The 14,663-nt window shown below is 34.0% G+C and overlaps 1 protein-coding gene across 3 annotated transcripts in view; it reads left to right on the forward strand.

The window, feature by feature from the left end:
* LOC145254681 (pseudouridylate synthase TRUB2, mitochondrial-like) overlaps nucleotides 1–14,663 on the forward strand; it is a 175,420-nt gene that overhangs the window by 119,097 nt on the left and 41,660 nt on the right. Inside the window, exon 1 of one of the 3 annotated variants that reach the window (XM_080113328.1) lies at nucleotides 13,613–13,735. The exons of the other annotated variants lie outside the window; for them this stretch is intronic. The gene's annotated coding sequence lies outside the window, so the exon portion shown is untranslated. Of the gene's footprint in view, nucleotides 1–13,612; nucleotides 13,736–14,663 lie in introns of those variants that run through there. 3 annotated transcript variants of the gene reach the window in all.

Here is a 14,663-nt window from a genome sequence, read left to right on the forward strand (position 1 = left end):
CTCCTCCATCGGTCAATTTAGCCCATATGCACAGATCATCATATAACGATTAGATCACTTTGACAGAAAAATATTTAAATTTCAACAGTATGGTAGCCAAATGGAATGGTCCTTGCTAATGAAGCCAGACATGGCTTCTGTTGCCGGGTTCAAATCTATCAACTGGTGTTAATTGTGGCACCCTGTACTGATGATTTCCAAAAGGATGAAACACTAGTGTCTGTAGGTATTTAATAATTATTAATGTAAACAATTATATATATATATATATATATATATATATATATATATATATATATATATATATATATATGAATAAAAAAGAATGCGAAAAGTATAAAAGCTTATAACTTTTCTTTATTCGTTTTTAATTGGTGACGTGCAGGAATACAAAATAATAATATTATGAAAAAAAATTAAAAAACTTATATATATATATATATATATATATATATATATATATATATATATATATATATATATATATATATATATATATATATATATATTAGTGATGGGACGATTTCAATATTTTTTCCCAATTGGGATACAATTACGAATTCCATACTAAATTCCTAATTCTGATACAATTACCGATTCCGATTCTGATTCTTTATAAATCTCTAAATATTTAATTATAGAGTTGCTATTTTCGCCGATTTCTGTAAAAAAAAAAACACATGTTAAATGTGCAAATATTTTCATAAATGTCACTTGTGGAGGATGATCTATCGATTTTAGCTTTACTGGTAATTTAAAATCAATAAATATTTATTATTTTATTACCAGTAATGGAAGATTTTGCTTTAAACAAAATCAAATAAAAAAAGACTATCAAAAGAATCGTTTTGGCATCGAAAAATAGGTACCAAATTTTCCGGTTCCGATTCTGATACTCGCAAATTTGTTGATTCTTTGGATTCCCGATTCCGATTCCGATTAATCGTCACAACACTAATATATATATATATATATATATATATATATATATATATATATATATATATATATATATATATATATAAAGAGAGAGAGAAAGAATAAAAAAAAATATGTTGTAATAAATATTGATATATAATAAGATTATCTAGAAAAAAATTGGTTTAAGGCTCCTAAAAATTAAAATGCTAGAATTGTCCATAACGACCTATGGCATAGTGGATAAAGTATTTGGTAACATTCCGTTGCAATTTATACGTTTTTTGGGGGTTGAAAGTTTAATCCTCAGTGTGGTTGACACTTGAAATACAATTGTGAATTATTTAGGACTTTACCCACTCATGGCTGACGGAACAAGAGCATAGTACCCCTGTCGATTAAATAAAGTGTTCTCTCAGAAATTCTGTGCAAATTCCCGAGTTAGGCAAGATACACCTCAAGAAGGTACATCGACTGAAACGTTGTGTAAATAACGGCCCAAAGTGGTGAATGCTCTGATGAACTGCAATCACTTGTGCCCCCACGACGCGAGCACCCTCGACAAACCCGACAGGCTACTAGATCCCACCCCCACACTGTAGAGGTCCCTAGATGTAAAAGATCTTTTTACTCCAATAGTTTCTTCCCCAGAACCGCAAGACTCTGGAATTCCATTCCAGGTCCCTGCTTCCCCAACAGTACTGACGTGCAGAAGTTCAAGTGTAACGTGAACCGACACCTTGCTGCCCAAATCCCTACATAGTACCCCAGTAGTTGTTGCCCCTGATAGTAGCCCCCTACACCAAAGTGGCAATTTGCCTTGTTTGGGGTGAAAATGTAATAAAAAAAATAAATTAAAAAAAAAAAATAAATAAAAAAATAAAAAATTCTTTTAAAAATTGTCTTGAATTAAAGTTTAAAAGCAGAATTTGAATGTTATGTTTCATTTGTGTTATTAAATAAAAAAAATAAAATTTCAAATTGTTGTATGATATAAACAAATAATTTTGTAATTTCTGTTTATTTTCATTTAAAGATAAATTTTGCTGTTTTTGTTTTGGGGAAGTCATAACAAATTATGTAACAATATTTTGACACGCGATTCGTTTTGGGTTGCAGATATTCTTATCAGAAAAGTCAACAAAATAAACAAAAAAAAAAACAAAAGCAAAACTAAACACGTTTACATATTGAACACATTTTTTTTTTTACATATGAGTCACCACTTATCAAGGCCCAGATGCCATTCGAGGATAAGGGTTTAAGAGTGTACAGTAGTCAATGGGACAATATCGTAGTAATCGTTAATAGTGGAAATTTGGTAAATAAAGGAAACAGCTCATTAAGAACTTGTTTATGTTGGACTTGAAGACGACCATATTGTAGTCAGCTGGAAAAATTTTTGTAGGCAGGCAGGCTCGAACCCATACTGTGAAGGAGGAAAAAAATGTGAAAAAAAGAACGTGACATCTTTGCTGTTGCGTCCATCGCCAAACCAGAAGTGACGAATGTTTAAATTAAGGCTAGTTAATTAAAAAGAGGGGATGACTTTCGAAAATATCGGCCAAAAAAGCGACCCCTTCCTGTAGAAAAGTGCCAAGTTGAGGGTGAAAGAATTAATGTTTTTAGCCTATTTTTCAATATTTGTCGTCTGAACGGTCGAGCTTCAAAATGATACTGATCTCGTGAAAATCCATCGCCTCTGTCGAATGTTTTAGGCAGATATACAAACATACATACATACATACATTTAAACAGACAGGTGAGATTTATATTATGGATGATTTTTTTTCTTGATTAAAGTTTTAATTTTCTTAAAGTTTTGTAAAAATTATCCAACAATTATTCATTATAACAACAAAAAGGATGTTTTTATTTTTCAATTTATTTCAAATGAGAGTCACCAACCTAAAACTGTCAGCTAGGCTTCAGTCTCTCTCCATCAAGAAATGTTGCATCCCTCTGCCTCTCTTACAGGTATTTTATGGTGGATGCTCTGACAAACTACAAGCGCTTGTACTTCCTCGGCATAAATACCCCCCGACAAACCTCACAAGCAGCAAAATCCCACCCCTACACAGTAAAGATCCCCAGATGCCAGAAAGCTTTCTACCCTAATAGTTTCTTCCCCAGAATCGCTAGACTTTGGAGTTCCCTTCCGGGATCCTGCTTCCCTGACTGTACTGACATGCAGAAGTTCAAGTGTAATGTAAACAGACATCTAGCTGCTCAACTCCCTACATAGTATTCCTGCAATTGTATCCCAGAGAGTAGTCCCCAACATCAAAGTGTCACCATACCTTGTTTAGTGTGAAAATGCAAAAAAAAATTTCTTTGTGAAGAAATAATATTTTTTTCATTGAAAAAAATTGGACAGTGTTTGTGCAAAAAAAAAAAAAAAAAAAAAAAAAAAACGAAACTTTTGTTTCAGTGTTTTATATAAACTGCAAATTTAGATCTGAAATGAGCATGAGGTAATAAGATAATATGTTAAAAACTAATTAAGAAATATTAAAGAAGGTACAGTATTGTATTTTGTATAATTCTGATCCTTCTCCTCTTCTGATGAGAAGCACGTAGCTTCGAAATGCCATGGCCTAATGAGGGTTCTTTTTTTTTCTCTTAAGTCCCCCATTTTACTTTTCCTTATTGTTCCAATGATATAATACAATTATATATATAACTTTTATTCCTCATCTTTCATTTAATACAGAGTGTCCAAAAAGTCGCTGAATGAATGATTGAAAATCTTTGTCATTTAAGCATTAATGATTATTTTTTTCTCATACATTTTACAATTTTGGAATTTAAATCTGAATAAGTACAGCATTGAACATTGTACGTAAGTTGTGAAATTGTTTTACCAAAATCAGGGGTCAATTTGATGACAATATTATCTCTCGTTATGCCAATGTCAAATGGTCACCATGTTCCCCAGACTTGATTAGCCTCAGCTTTTTCTTGTGCGGATTTCTTCAAAAAAAAAGTCTATGTTGACAAATCACAAACCCTGCAAGAATTGAAAGAAAACACCAGGAACTAAATAAGGGATTTACATCACAATCCAGAGATTCTACAATCTGTCATGAATAATGTTTTGGAAAGAGCAAAAATATGCGAAGCTGAAAATGGAAAACATTTAAGAGATATTATTTTTTTCATAAAGATTGTTTGAATTTTGCATTTTTCTTTTTAAAATTTGTCAATGTCTTAGTCAGATTATGTTACAATTACAGAAAAATATCCAAAAAAATAAAGGCTCTACTTAAGTTCAAAACTCTCCAGTGTGTGTGTGTATGTGTGTGTGTATGTGTGTGTTTTGTTTGTTTGTTTGTTTGTTTGTTTTTTGGGACGATCAATCGGAATCGGAAAAATCTGTACCTATTTTCCGATGCCAAAAACGATTCCTTTAATTATCTGTTCCCCAGACTTGATTAGCCCCAGCTTTTTCTTGTGCGGATTTCTTCAAGAAAAAGTCTATGTTGACAAACCACAAACCCTGCAAGAATTGAAAGAAAACATCAGTAATTACAGAAAGATATCATAAAAAATAAAGACTCTATTTAAGTTCAAAACTCTCCAGTGTGTGTGTGTGTGTGTGTGTGTGTGTGTGTGTGTGTGTGTGTGTGTGTGTGTGTGTGTGTGTTTGTTTGTTTGTTTTTTGGGACGATCAATCGGAATCGGCAAAATCTGTACCTATTTTCCGATGCCAAAAACGATTCCTTTAATTATCTTTTTACTCTATTTTGTTTAAATAAAATCTTCCACTTCAAATAGTAATGATAAAATAGCAAATATTTATTTATTTTAAACAACCAGTAAAACTAAAATCCATAGATCAGCTCACCCCCAGTGTATTTTTACGTTTGAAAAAATATCTACAAATTTTACATGTGTTTTTTACGGTAATCAGGGAAAAATGATAACTTCATAGTTAAATATTTAGAGATTCATAAAGAATTGGAATCGGAAATTGCATTGGAATCGGAAATTGAGTACAGAAACAGTAATTTTATCAGAATCGTGAAAAATATCAGAATCATCCTATCACTAGTATATATATATATATATATATATATATATATATATATATATATATATATATATATATATATATATATATATATAAAAGGGTTGGAACGATTAATCAAAATCAGGAATCGGAAAAATTGGAACTTTTTTGAATATCATAATCGGTATCGTAATCAGAAAAGTTTGAGCCTAATTTTCAATTCCAAAACGATTCTTTTATTTTTTCTTGACAATAAAAAAATGAAACAAACACAAATTTAAGTCAGGGGTCTGCGTTATAGAAGCGTTGATTTTATTTGAATAAAATAAAATATGCATCAAGCCAAATTACAATACAATTTTACGAAAATTTTACTTGTTTGAAATTTATAATCTATATATATAAAAGCGAAAATGTGTGTATGTATGTATGTATGTTTGTATGTATGTGTGTGCTTGTGTGTCCGCTAAAAACTTTCGACAGATAGAACAAAAATTAACGGTATTATATTGAAGCTTCATCCTTCGCCCGAAAAATATAGAAAAATTGGCCAAAAGCGTTAAGTTTTTCACCCCGAAATCGACAATTTTCTACAGGGGGGGGGGTCAACAAAAACCGTCCTCTCATGACGATGATCGGTTCTACACATGCGTCAGATGACTTCATGACCTGATTTAGTTTAAATAGTTGAAGAACTGACTAAATTCCATGTACGTCGTGTTAGCTCAGTTGGTTAGAGCATTGGTTCATTATCTAAACATTCTGTGTTCGAATCGTGGTTGAGATGTCTTTTCTTCTTTTTTTTTCGATTTTTTACATTTAAATATTGAACTAGTGTTATTTAAGCCATTTTTCACGTAACGTTCGTTTTTCTGTTTTTTTTTTACTTCGCTAATTCTTAGGTTTTCATTAACATCCCCGACCGACCACACACACCCAAAAACACTCGGGTACCCACCGATTTTTAAAATTTTAATATCGAAACAGGCTTATTTAAGCCATTTTTCACATGTTTTTTTTTTTGTTTTTAGTTTTAACGTTCGTTTTTCTGTTTTCTTTTTTTTTTTTTCAATTTTTACATTTAACATCGTTCGTTTGCCTTACGTTAGTCTTTTTTTGTTTTTTTCCGATGTTTTGATTTCCCCCACACCCAACGCCCGCTTAAGTTTTAACGTTCGTTTTTCTGTTTTCTTTTTTTACTTTGCTTATTCTTAGGTTTTCATTAACAACCACACTCGCCTACAAACACTCTGGGTACCCCTCCGCTAGTCTGTATTTATAAAAGCGAAAATGTATGTATGTATGTATGTGTGTGTGTTTGTATGTCTGCTAAAAACTTTCGGCACAGTTCACGGATTTTCATGAGATTGGTATTATTTTAAAGCTGACCCTTCGCCCAACAAATATCTAAAAATTGGCCAAAAACATTAATTCCTTCATCCTGAAATCAGTAGTTTTCTACAGGGGAGGGGTCAGCAAAAACCGTCCTCTCATGACGATGTCGCTTCTACGCATACGTCATACGACGTCGTAACCTGATTTAGTTTAGAGATTTAAAAAAATGACCTAATTTTGTGTACGTCGTCTTAGGTCAGTTAGTTAGAGCGCTGGGTCATTATCTAAACGTTTTGGGTTCGAATCGTGGTGTGAGATGTCTTTTTTTTTCTTTCTATTTTTAAAATTTTAATATTGAACCAGGGTTATTTAAGCCATTTTTCACGTAACTTTCATTTTTATGTTTTTTTTTTTTTACTTCGCTTATTCTTAGGTTTTCATTAACACCCCCCACCCCCACCCCTGACCAACCACACACACCCAAAAACACCCGGGCAACGCCGGGTACCCACCGATTTTTTCAATTTTAATATTGAAACACATGTTCTTCTTTTGGTTTTTATTTTTCAGATTTTTTAAAGAAGTTTTAACGTTCGTTTTTCTGTTTTCTTTTTTGTTTTTGATTTTCCGATTTTTACATTTAACATCGTTTGTTTTTTTGTGTTTTTTTTTCTATTTTTTTAAGTTTTAACGTTTTAAATTTCCATTTAATATTTAAAAATATTTACTTCGCTTATTCTTATGTTTTGATTACCCCCCCCCACAGTCTGGGTACCCCCCCCCACTTTATTTTTCAGATTTTTTAAAGAAGTTTTAACGTTCGTTTTTCTGTTTTCTTTTTTTGTTTTGTTAGTTTAGTTTTTTTTACTTTGCTTATTCTTATGTTTTGATTAACACCCTCCACCCCACCCGAGCACACACACCTCCAAACACTCGGGCAACGCCGGGTACCCCCTACCCCGCTAGTTTATAAATATAAAAGCGAAAATGTATGTATGTGTGTTTGCTTTTTCTGTATTTCTACAAAAGGCTTCTTTCAGAGAAGCGGTCGGTCGGTTCACAACTTTTTAAAACTTTTTATATCACATATAAATCGTAATATCTCACAGTTAACAACGAAGCTCGCCTGTCTATTTAATTTGCTCGATTTCGGGAAGATCAATATTCAACACTTGTCGCTCGCCGCATGTGGGTTAGTCTTTTTCCTATAACATCTTGGGAAGCGTTCCCGCCCCGCAGTAAAACTTGACCTCATTAACTCATTAAAACGGGCACCTGCCAAATCCAAGTAATTAAATAAATTCAAACGTGTTTCCGTTAGCATCTCGCGGTGGGGCAATGGTTAACGTCGCACGTTTTTTTTTTCACACTTTAATTTACAACTTTGCCTCAAGAGTTTGGGTTCGATTCTCATACTTACTTTACCGGAGTTTCCACACACATCTCAAAACACCCATGAAACGCCAGGTACCCCTCGCTAGTCTATTATAAAAATCTCACCTGTCTGTTTAAATGTACGTATGTATGTTTGTATGTCTGCTTAAAACTTTCGACAGCGATGATGGCTTTTCACGAGATCAGTACTGTTTTGAAGCTCGACTCTTCGGACGACAAATATCGAAAAATTGGCCAAAAACATTAATTTTTTCACCCTCAACTGGGCACCTTTCTACAGGGAGGGGTTGCTTTTTTCGCCGATATTTTCGAAAATCATCCCCTCTTTCCGATTGTCTAGTCTTAATTTAAACCTTTACCACTTCCGGTTTGGCAATGGACACAACGGCAATGACGTCATTTTTTTTTTTTTTTCACGTTCTTTGCCTCCTTTGCGGTACAGGTTCAAGCCTGCCTGCCAACTACCATTCCCCCCCCCCGTCTTTTTTTGTTCAACACACACCTCCAAACATCCGGGCAACGCTGGGCACCCAGGCTAGTTTAAATATATTTCGGAGTCAAAAACATCCCTTTCTAAACTTTTTCGTAAATATTTGCTAAACGTTTTAGGAAGGTAACACTTGATATTAAAAGATTTAAAATGTTTTTGACAAGGTTTTTCAATTATGTTGGCGCCATCTTGAAACTGTTGCTGTCTGTCATCGGCTTCTTTTGAAATAATTAATGCTTATGGTACTTCTTTGCTTTAGACACAAGTGAAAAGTTTAGGTAAAAATCTCACGATGGGTCGTTCAAAATTTTGGATGAAATGCATAAATATGAAAACTTTAGAAAGTTTTGGAATTAAAAAGAAAATTATAAAAATACATTTTAACTTAGAACTCCCCCTCCCACCACTACTACCACCACCACCACCAAAAAAAAAAGAAGAATGATATTCGGCCATTTGTTACAGAACAAAAAATGAGATGAAAAACAAATATGCAACAAATAAATGTTACTAAAGGCAAGAATCTTCTACTTATCTGAATAAGTTTTTTTTTTGCATTTAAACTTATTTTAAAGCGCAATTTTAGTTCAAAACAATCTTAATATTCACTCTGTTGGGCTAGAATAAAAAATGGCCGTTCATAAGCCCTTCACAAGAATCCTTACTAGTTACTCGAAATCGAAAATTAAACAGACGCTGGTAGAAACACATCAAATAAATGTAAACAATCAGGAAAAAATGTTGCATTCTAGCAGTGTTTTGTCTCGATTTTTGAGTGATTAGACAAGATTAAAAAGTTAGAATGAACTGGAGATGAAGAGATAAACGAGAAGATGCAATTATGCCACATAGTTAACAACTGAGAAATCGAAAATGAACAAAATACACAACAAATAACTTTTACCAAACACATTAAATTAATTTTCTACCGAACTGTAATGTTTAAAGTTCTGAAATTATTTTTACGTTTTATTTCAATATTTGTTTCATGACGGTCCCATAGCTGAACACACGTCCATAAAAAATGTCAGTTGATTTTTAGGTGGTCGCTAATTTCGAGCTTAAAAGATATATAAAAAGATATCTTACCCTAATCTGACTGGCAATAACTCCAGGATATAGGGTTAGTAGTATCGTAAACCGTGTTTTTTTTATTTTTAAGGCTAAAATTAGAGATCATCTAAAAAAAACAAAAAAAAACGTTGACTGCCATGTTTGATTGACTCGTGTTTTCCTACGTGAAATTTACAAACAGTTGCAGAACTTTAAAACTATATAGGGTGAGCGAAAATTTAATTTTAATGCGTTTGGTAAAAGTTATTTGTTAACAGAGTGGAACAATAAATTTGTCACTCTAAAGAAAACAACCATACAGCTTTATTTTAAAACTTTTGTTGAAAAAATCAATTCGGATAACTTGATTATGTAGTAGAGCTGACATCTATGTTAATTTTATTTTTATTTCGGACTATTAGTCTCATCTTTATTAGTTGTTGTTTTTTTTAATCTTTTTATTGGTTCACAACGTTTCGGCCAACTTCCTCTGGCCTTCGTCAAAAAAAAAAAAAATTCCAATTAAGGAATAATATATATATATACCAATCGGTACGGACCCGACTATGGAAGATCAGATAATAAATAAATGTGGATTTATAAGATCAAAGAATCCAACCTTGATCGCCCTTCGGGGCCTGTGGCGCAGTTGATAGAGACGTTGAATCTCTACGGTTCCAGATGAACATTGTCTGAAGATAGCGGTTTCAATCCCACTCAAAGCGTGCCAGAGGTAATTGGTCAAAAATGTGGTGAGACGACAACAACTACGGATGGCAGTGATGGCTGAGAATGCAGTTAGGAGATTCGAAGTTCCTATCCGTCGCGGTTACCACCTGACGAAGGCCAGAGGAAGTTGGCCGAAACGTTGTGAACCAATAAAAAGATTTAAAAAAAACAACAACTAATAAAGATGAGACTAATAGTCCGAAATAAAAATAAAATTAACATAAAAATGCTTATCTCAAAATAAAAAAAATTCCAATTAAGGAATAATATATATATATATAGCTGACATCTATTTAATAGAGCTGCCTTCAGTCTCGATCACTACCGCAATACAGGTCTGGAACTAAGAGCATGCCTTTTCTATAAGCACCGGTGGGAGCTCGGCGGATACTTGGTGGATGGTGGCAATCAAGCTGGCTTTGGTGTTGTGGGAGGTCATGTTGGTGATGTTCTCCATATATAACAAAACAAAGTAGTCGAGTGGGTTCAGGCTGAGGAAAAAGGAGGGCCAGTGAGTAAAGGCTTCAAAAGTCATAGCATGCCTTTTGAAGCCAAGCCTGGGTCTTTTTGTACTTGTGGGCCGGTGCCGATTCCTTCTGCCAAGCCGAGGGTTTGCCAGTAGCCACCTGATTGTACCAGAGGATCACCACACATCCAGGTACACTTTGGTGTTGACTTTCAAGCCGACTTCGAAGATGTGAGGTGGCATGATGTGGCCCTCACTTAAAACTACACCAAAGACCATAACCGTGGCCGGAAACTTCATTGAGCTCTGCCTTCAAGTGTTGAACCACCCGGCTTTGAATTTTGAAGATGTTGTCAATGGTTTGTTGTCATAACTTTGACCAGTAAAGAGTATGAGTTGTACAGTGGTACATCTCCAATCTCGCTTGTTGAACATTGTGTCCATTTCAGACATAATAGAAGGCTCCTATTGCTCTTGGGATTTGTACACAACTGGCCAACTAGCAGATGGTCTGCAAAAAAAAAAAAAAAGAAAAAAAAGAAAGCCGGTTTTTATCAAACGGAAATGGAATCATGTCGATTTTTCTAGGGCAAAAATTTTGTTGTTCCACCTTGTGTATTTTGTTTCTTTTCCATTTTTCAACTGTCAACTACACTGCATGATTGATCGTTTACCGACCTTATAGATCTACTAGATATTTTAACACATCAAAAATGGGCAAAATTTATAGCCTACTGGCAGTTCAGCTTAGCTTTGCTCTGGCCCTATGTACTGTTTATAACTTTACTTGCATATATATATATATATATATATATATATATATATATATATATATATATATATATAAATCCCCGAAACAGTGTTTCATGGTAAACAACTGATGATCCCTTGAAAAATAAATTATTGGTATTATCGTAAATTCGAGAGCGAGTTGATGCAGTGATTGCAGGTGATTAAATGACTTACTGACTAGATGGTTTTCTAACGAATGATAAAAAATATTTTTTGTATAGTTTTAAAGGTTAAAAACTTCAAAGACTATATATATATATATATATATATATATATATATATATTAAAAAGTTTGACATGTCCAGGTAACCTACATCTAGAATTTCAAGTGTTTAAACCCAAAATTGTCAGAGGAGTTTGGTAGAGTCTACAAAGACCAACTCTTTACACTTTGACCTCTTGGCAGCCAAATTTTCGCCCCAAAACTGATTAAAAGCTTCCTGTATGTCTGAATACAGTTTATGTAAAATCTCAAATGTTTAAACCCAAAATTGGCTGAATAGTTTGCTAGAGACCGCAAAGGTCAAATCTTTTGAACTTTGACCTTTTGGTAGCCAAATGTTCGGCCAAAAACTAATTAAAAATCTTGCCATATGTCTGAATACACTTTATGCTAAATTTCAAATGCTAAGACCAAGAATTGGCTGAGAGGTCAATTGTTTTTAAATTTTGACCCCAATTTTGACCCCTTAACATTTATTGTTTTGAGCTCAAATCAAATTAAAAAGTTTGATCCATGTCCAAGGAACCTACATCTAAAATTTCAAGTGTTTAGACTTACAATTGGCGGAGGGAGTTTGGTAGAGTTCTCAAAGGTCAAATCGTTGAGCTTTGACCCCTTGACAGACAAATTTTAGGCCGAAAACTGATTAAAAAGATTTTCACAAATCTCAATACCCCTTATGTCAAATCTCGAGTCTGTAGACTGAAAATTGACAGAGTAGTTTGGTAGAAAATGTACACTCACAGACAGACACACACACACAGACAATTTCACTTTTACAGATTAACTTAAAATTAGTGCTTTATGCCATGTTGATGGTTGAATATGGTTAAATTTGTGCTCATTTTTGTATTAAATACAAATCCGTATTAATTCTTATTAACCTCTAACTGTGCATCAAGCTGATACTATAACACTTAGTTCTCTGCACCTTATCATAACAAAGGTCCATTCAAAATTTCAGCCAGATCGACCCAGTAGCTTCTGGACAGACAGACAAAAAGAAATATAATATCTATAAATTTGTGTTTGGAGTTTTGTAAAAGAAATGTTTGTTTTGTTTTACAATGGAGTCACCACTTAAGGCTCAGTAAACGTAACATCTGACCGCAGCTAAGATTGAACTCACGACATGAGTTTGATGTGTAATTCAAATCTTGTTCGTAGCTGAATACTTGATGCTTCGCTAGTGCTATCAAGGATTTTTTTTTTTTTTGTTACGCCATTACTAGAGGAGTTGCCCAGCATGGCCAAAGAGAGGCCCATCTACCCTTGAGAAAAGGATAAACCACGCCAGTTTCTCAACCTAGTATTTTACCTTGCGATACATACAGCACCTCACCTTCCCAAACAGTCACCCATCTGGTACTGGCCAGGCTTGACATTACTTAACTTTGGTGATCTGGCGAAACCTGTTGTGTCAACGTGATTGTGCCGTATGTCAAGGCCCAGAGGCCACTCGAGGATAAGGGTTAATGAGTGTACAATAATCAATGGGATAGTATCGTAGTAATCGTTAGTAGTGAAAATTTGGTAAATTGGATTTCTTAAGGGGAACGGCTCATCAAGAACTTGTTCACGCTGTACTTAAAGACGACCATATTGGAGTCAGTTCGAAAGCCGGGAATTTAGTGGGTTAGTACCTCTTTGCTTCCCTACTTTATCTTTCTCACTGAAGAGACATTGCATGTTTATCTCTGATCTATCGTTACTTCTGTGGTAGGTTCTTGACTAAGCTTCACTTGTCTACTTTCTATCAATGTCTAAAACTAACTGAAAACTCCATGAACAGAGTTTCTTTCCTAGAACTGTTTGTCTGTGGAACATAATACCGTGAGGCTGCTTCCCAGCTGACTATAACAGGGTCATTTTCAAGGCTAATGTAAATAAGGTCTTGTGCCGTCCTCTTAAATAATTAAGCCCTACTCAAGTTCCACTATCAACCAATCGGATTGTCTCCCCATCTCCCGAACACTTATCAACCTTTATCCTGAAGTGGCCTTCGGGCCTTAATAAGCAGAGACCCCAAGTAAAATAAATAAATAAAAATAAAAAAAAGTAAAGAGCAGATTTAACGCCCGGACAACGCCGTCGAGGTTGGCTAGTAAGCCCATCTTAACCTTAAAAGACTTTAGAGTTATCTGCCCTTAAACGATTCACTCTTCACTTTAAAGAAATAGAAGTATTTGTTTTGTTTTTGGGTGAATTTCTTCGTTCGTTTTTGTTGTAAGAATATTTTATTTTTTCTTCATTTTATTTTAATGTTAAACTTGGAATTTTGTTATTTTTATTCTTCATTGCTGAGTCGGAATATTCGTTTGGGTTTGTTTTTTATTTTATTTAATTTGTAAAAAAGCAGATTTTATCCGAAAATAACCAATCGGTTGTATGGGTACTACACGAGGTCTCTTATACGACAAGGACACGTTCGGAAATGAATGTTTTCCGTTAATTAAAAAACACGAATAAACCGTAATACTTCACCTGGTGCTTATGTAGATCGACTTCGGTAAAATCCGGTAACGAGTTACGACAATAGCCGAAGAGCGACCAACATTACGTTTACAACACTTAGTTATATATAACAATTTAATGGGCCAAGATCAAAGTGTAGTATCTACTTCACTTTTTCTGTCCTAAGTCAGTGAGGTAAAAATCCTTCATAACTGAGATAATTTTAATTTTGGTTCCTATCTAGAGTGCCACTTTTTGGGGAGCTGGATTTTCCCCGCATTAAAAAAACGATCTTGTGTCTAACTCTCTGCCCTCTTGGGGAGGCAAGTATATAGGAACAACGGCGTTTCTACAGAATTGGGACGAGATTTCTCGATAAATGGAGTTTTCAGATAAAAAAAACAATGGTTTAAACTGATTTTTGTTGTCAATTCTAATAAGTTACAATGGTAGCTTCCAAATTATGCAGTCGAAATTACCTGAATATTACTGAATTATTAAACAAAACAACTTTAATCGCGTTAGCAGGTGAAAAATTGCCGCCATCTTGTTTAAATCAAAACGAAAAATTACCTCCCTTTTGAATTCTCCCGTGTCTTACGATCGTTTTCATCAAATTCTATTTTTTTTATTTTCTTTAATAAATAATTTTCGACCTCGTCGATTTTCGTAATTTTTGGATATAATCATCTTAAAAATACGAGGAATACGTAGATACCATTGTTTTCATGTGAAATTCAGTTTTACGATTTCCGAAATTTCGTCCCAATAGTGTAGAAGTGGAAGCGCCGGAACA

This window comes from Euprymna scolopes, chromosome 30, assembly GCF_053919585.1.
Source record: "Euprymna scolopes isolate OS-2025 chromosome 30, ASM5391958v1, whole genome shotgun sequence".
Taxonomy (NCBI): Eukaryota; Metazoa; Mollusca; class Cephalopoda; order Sepiida; family Sepiolidae; genus Euprymna; species Euprymna scolopes.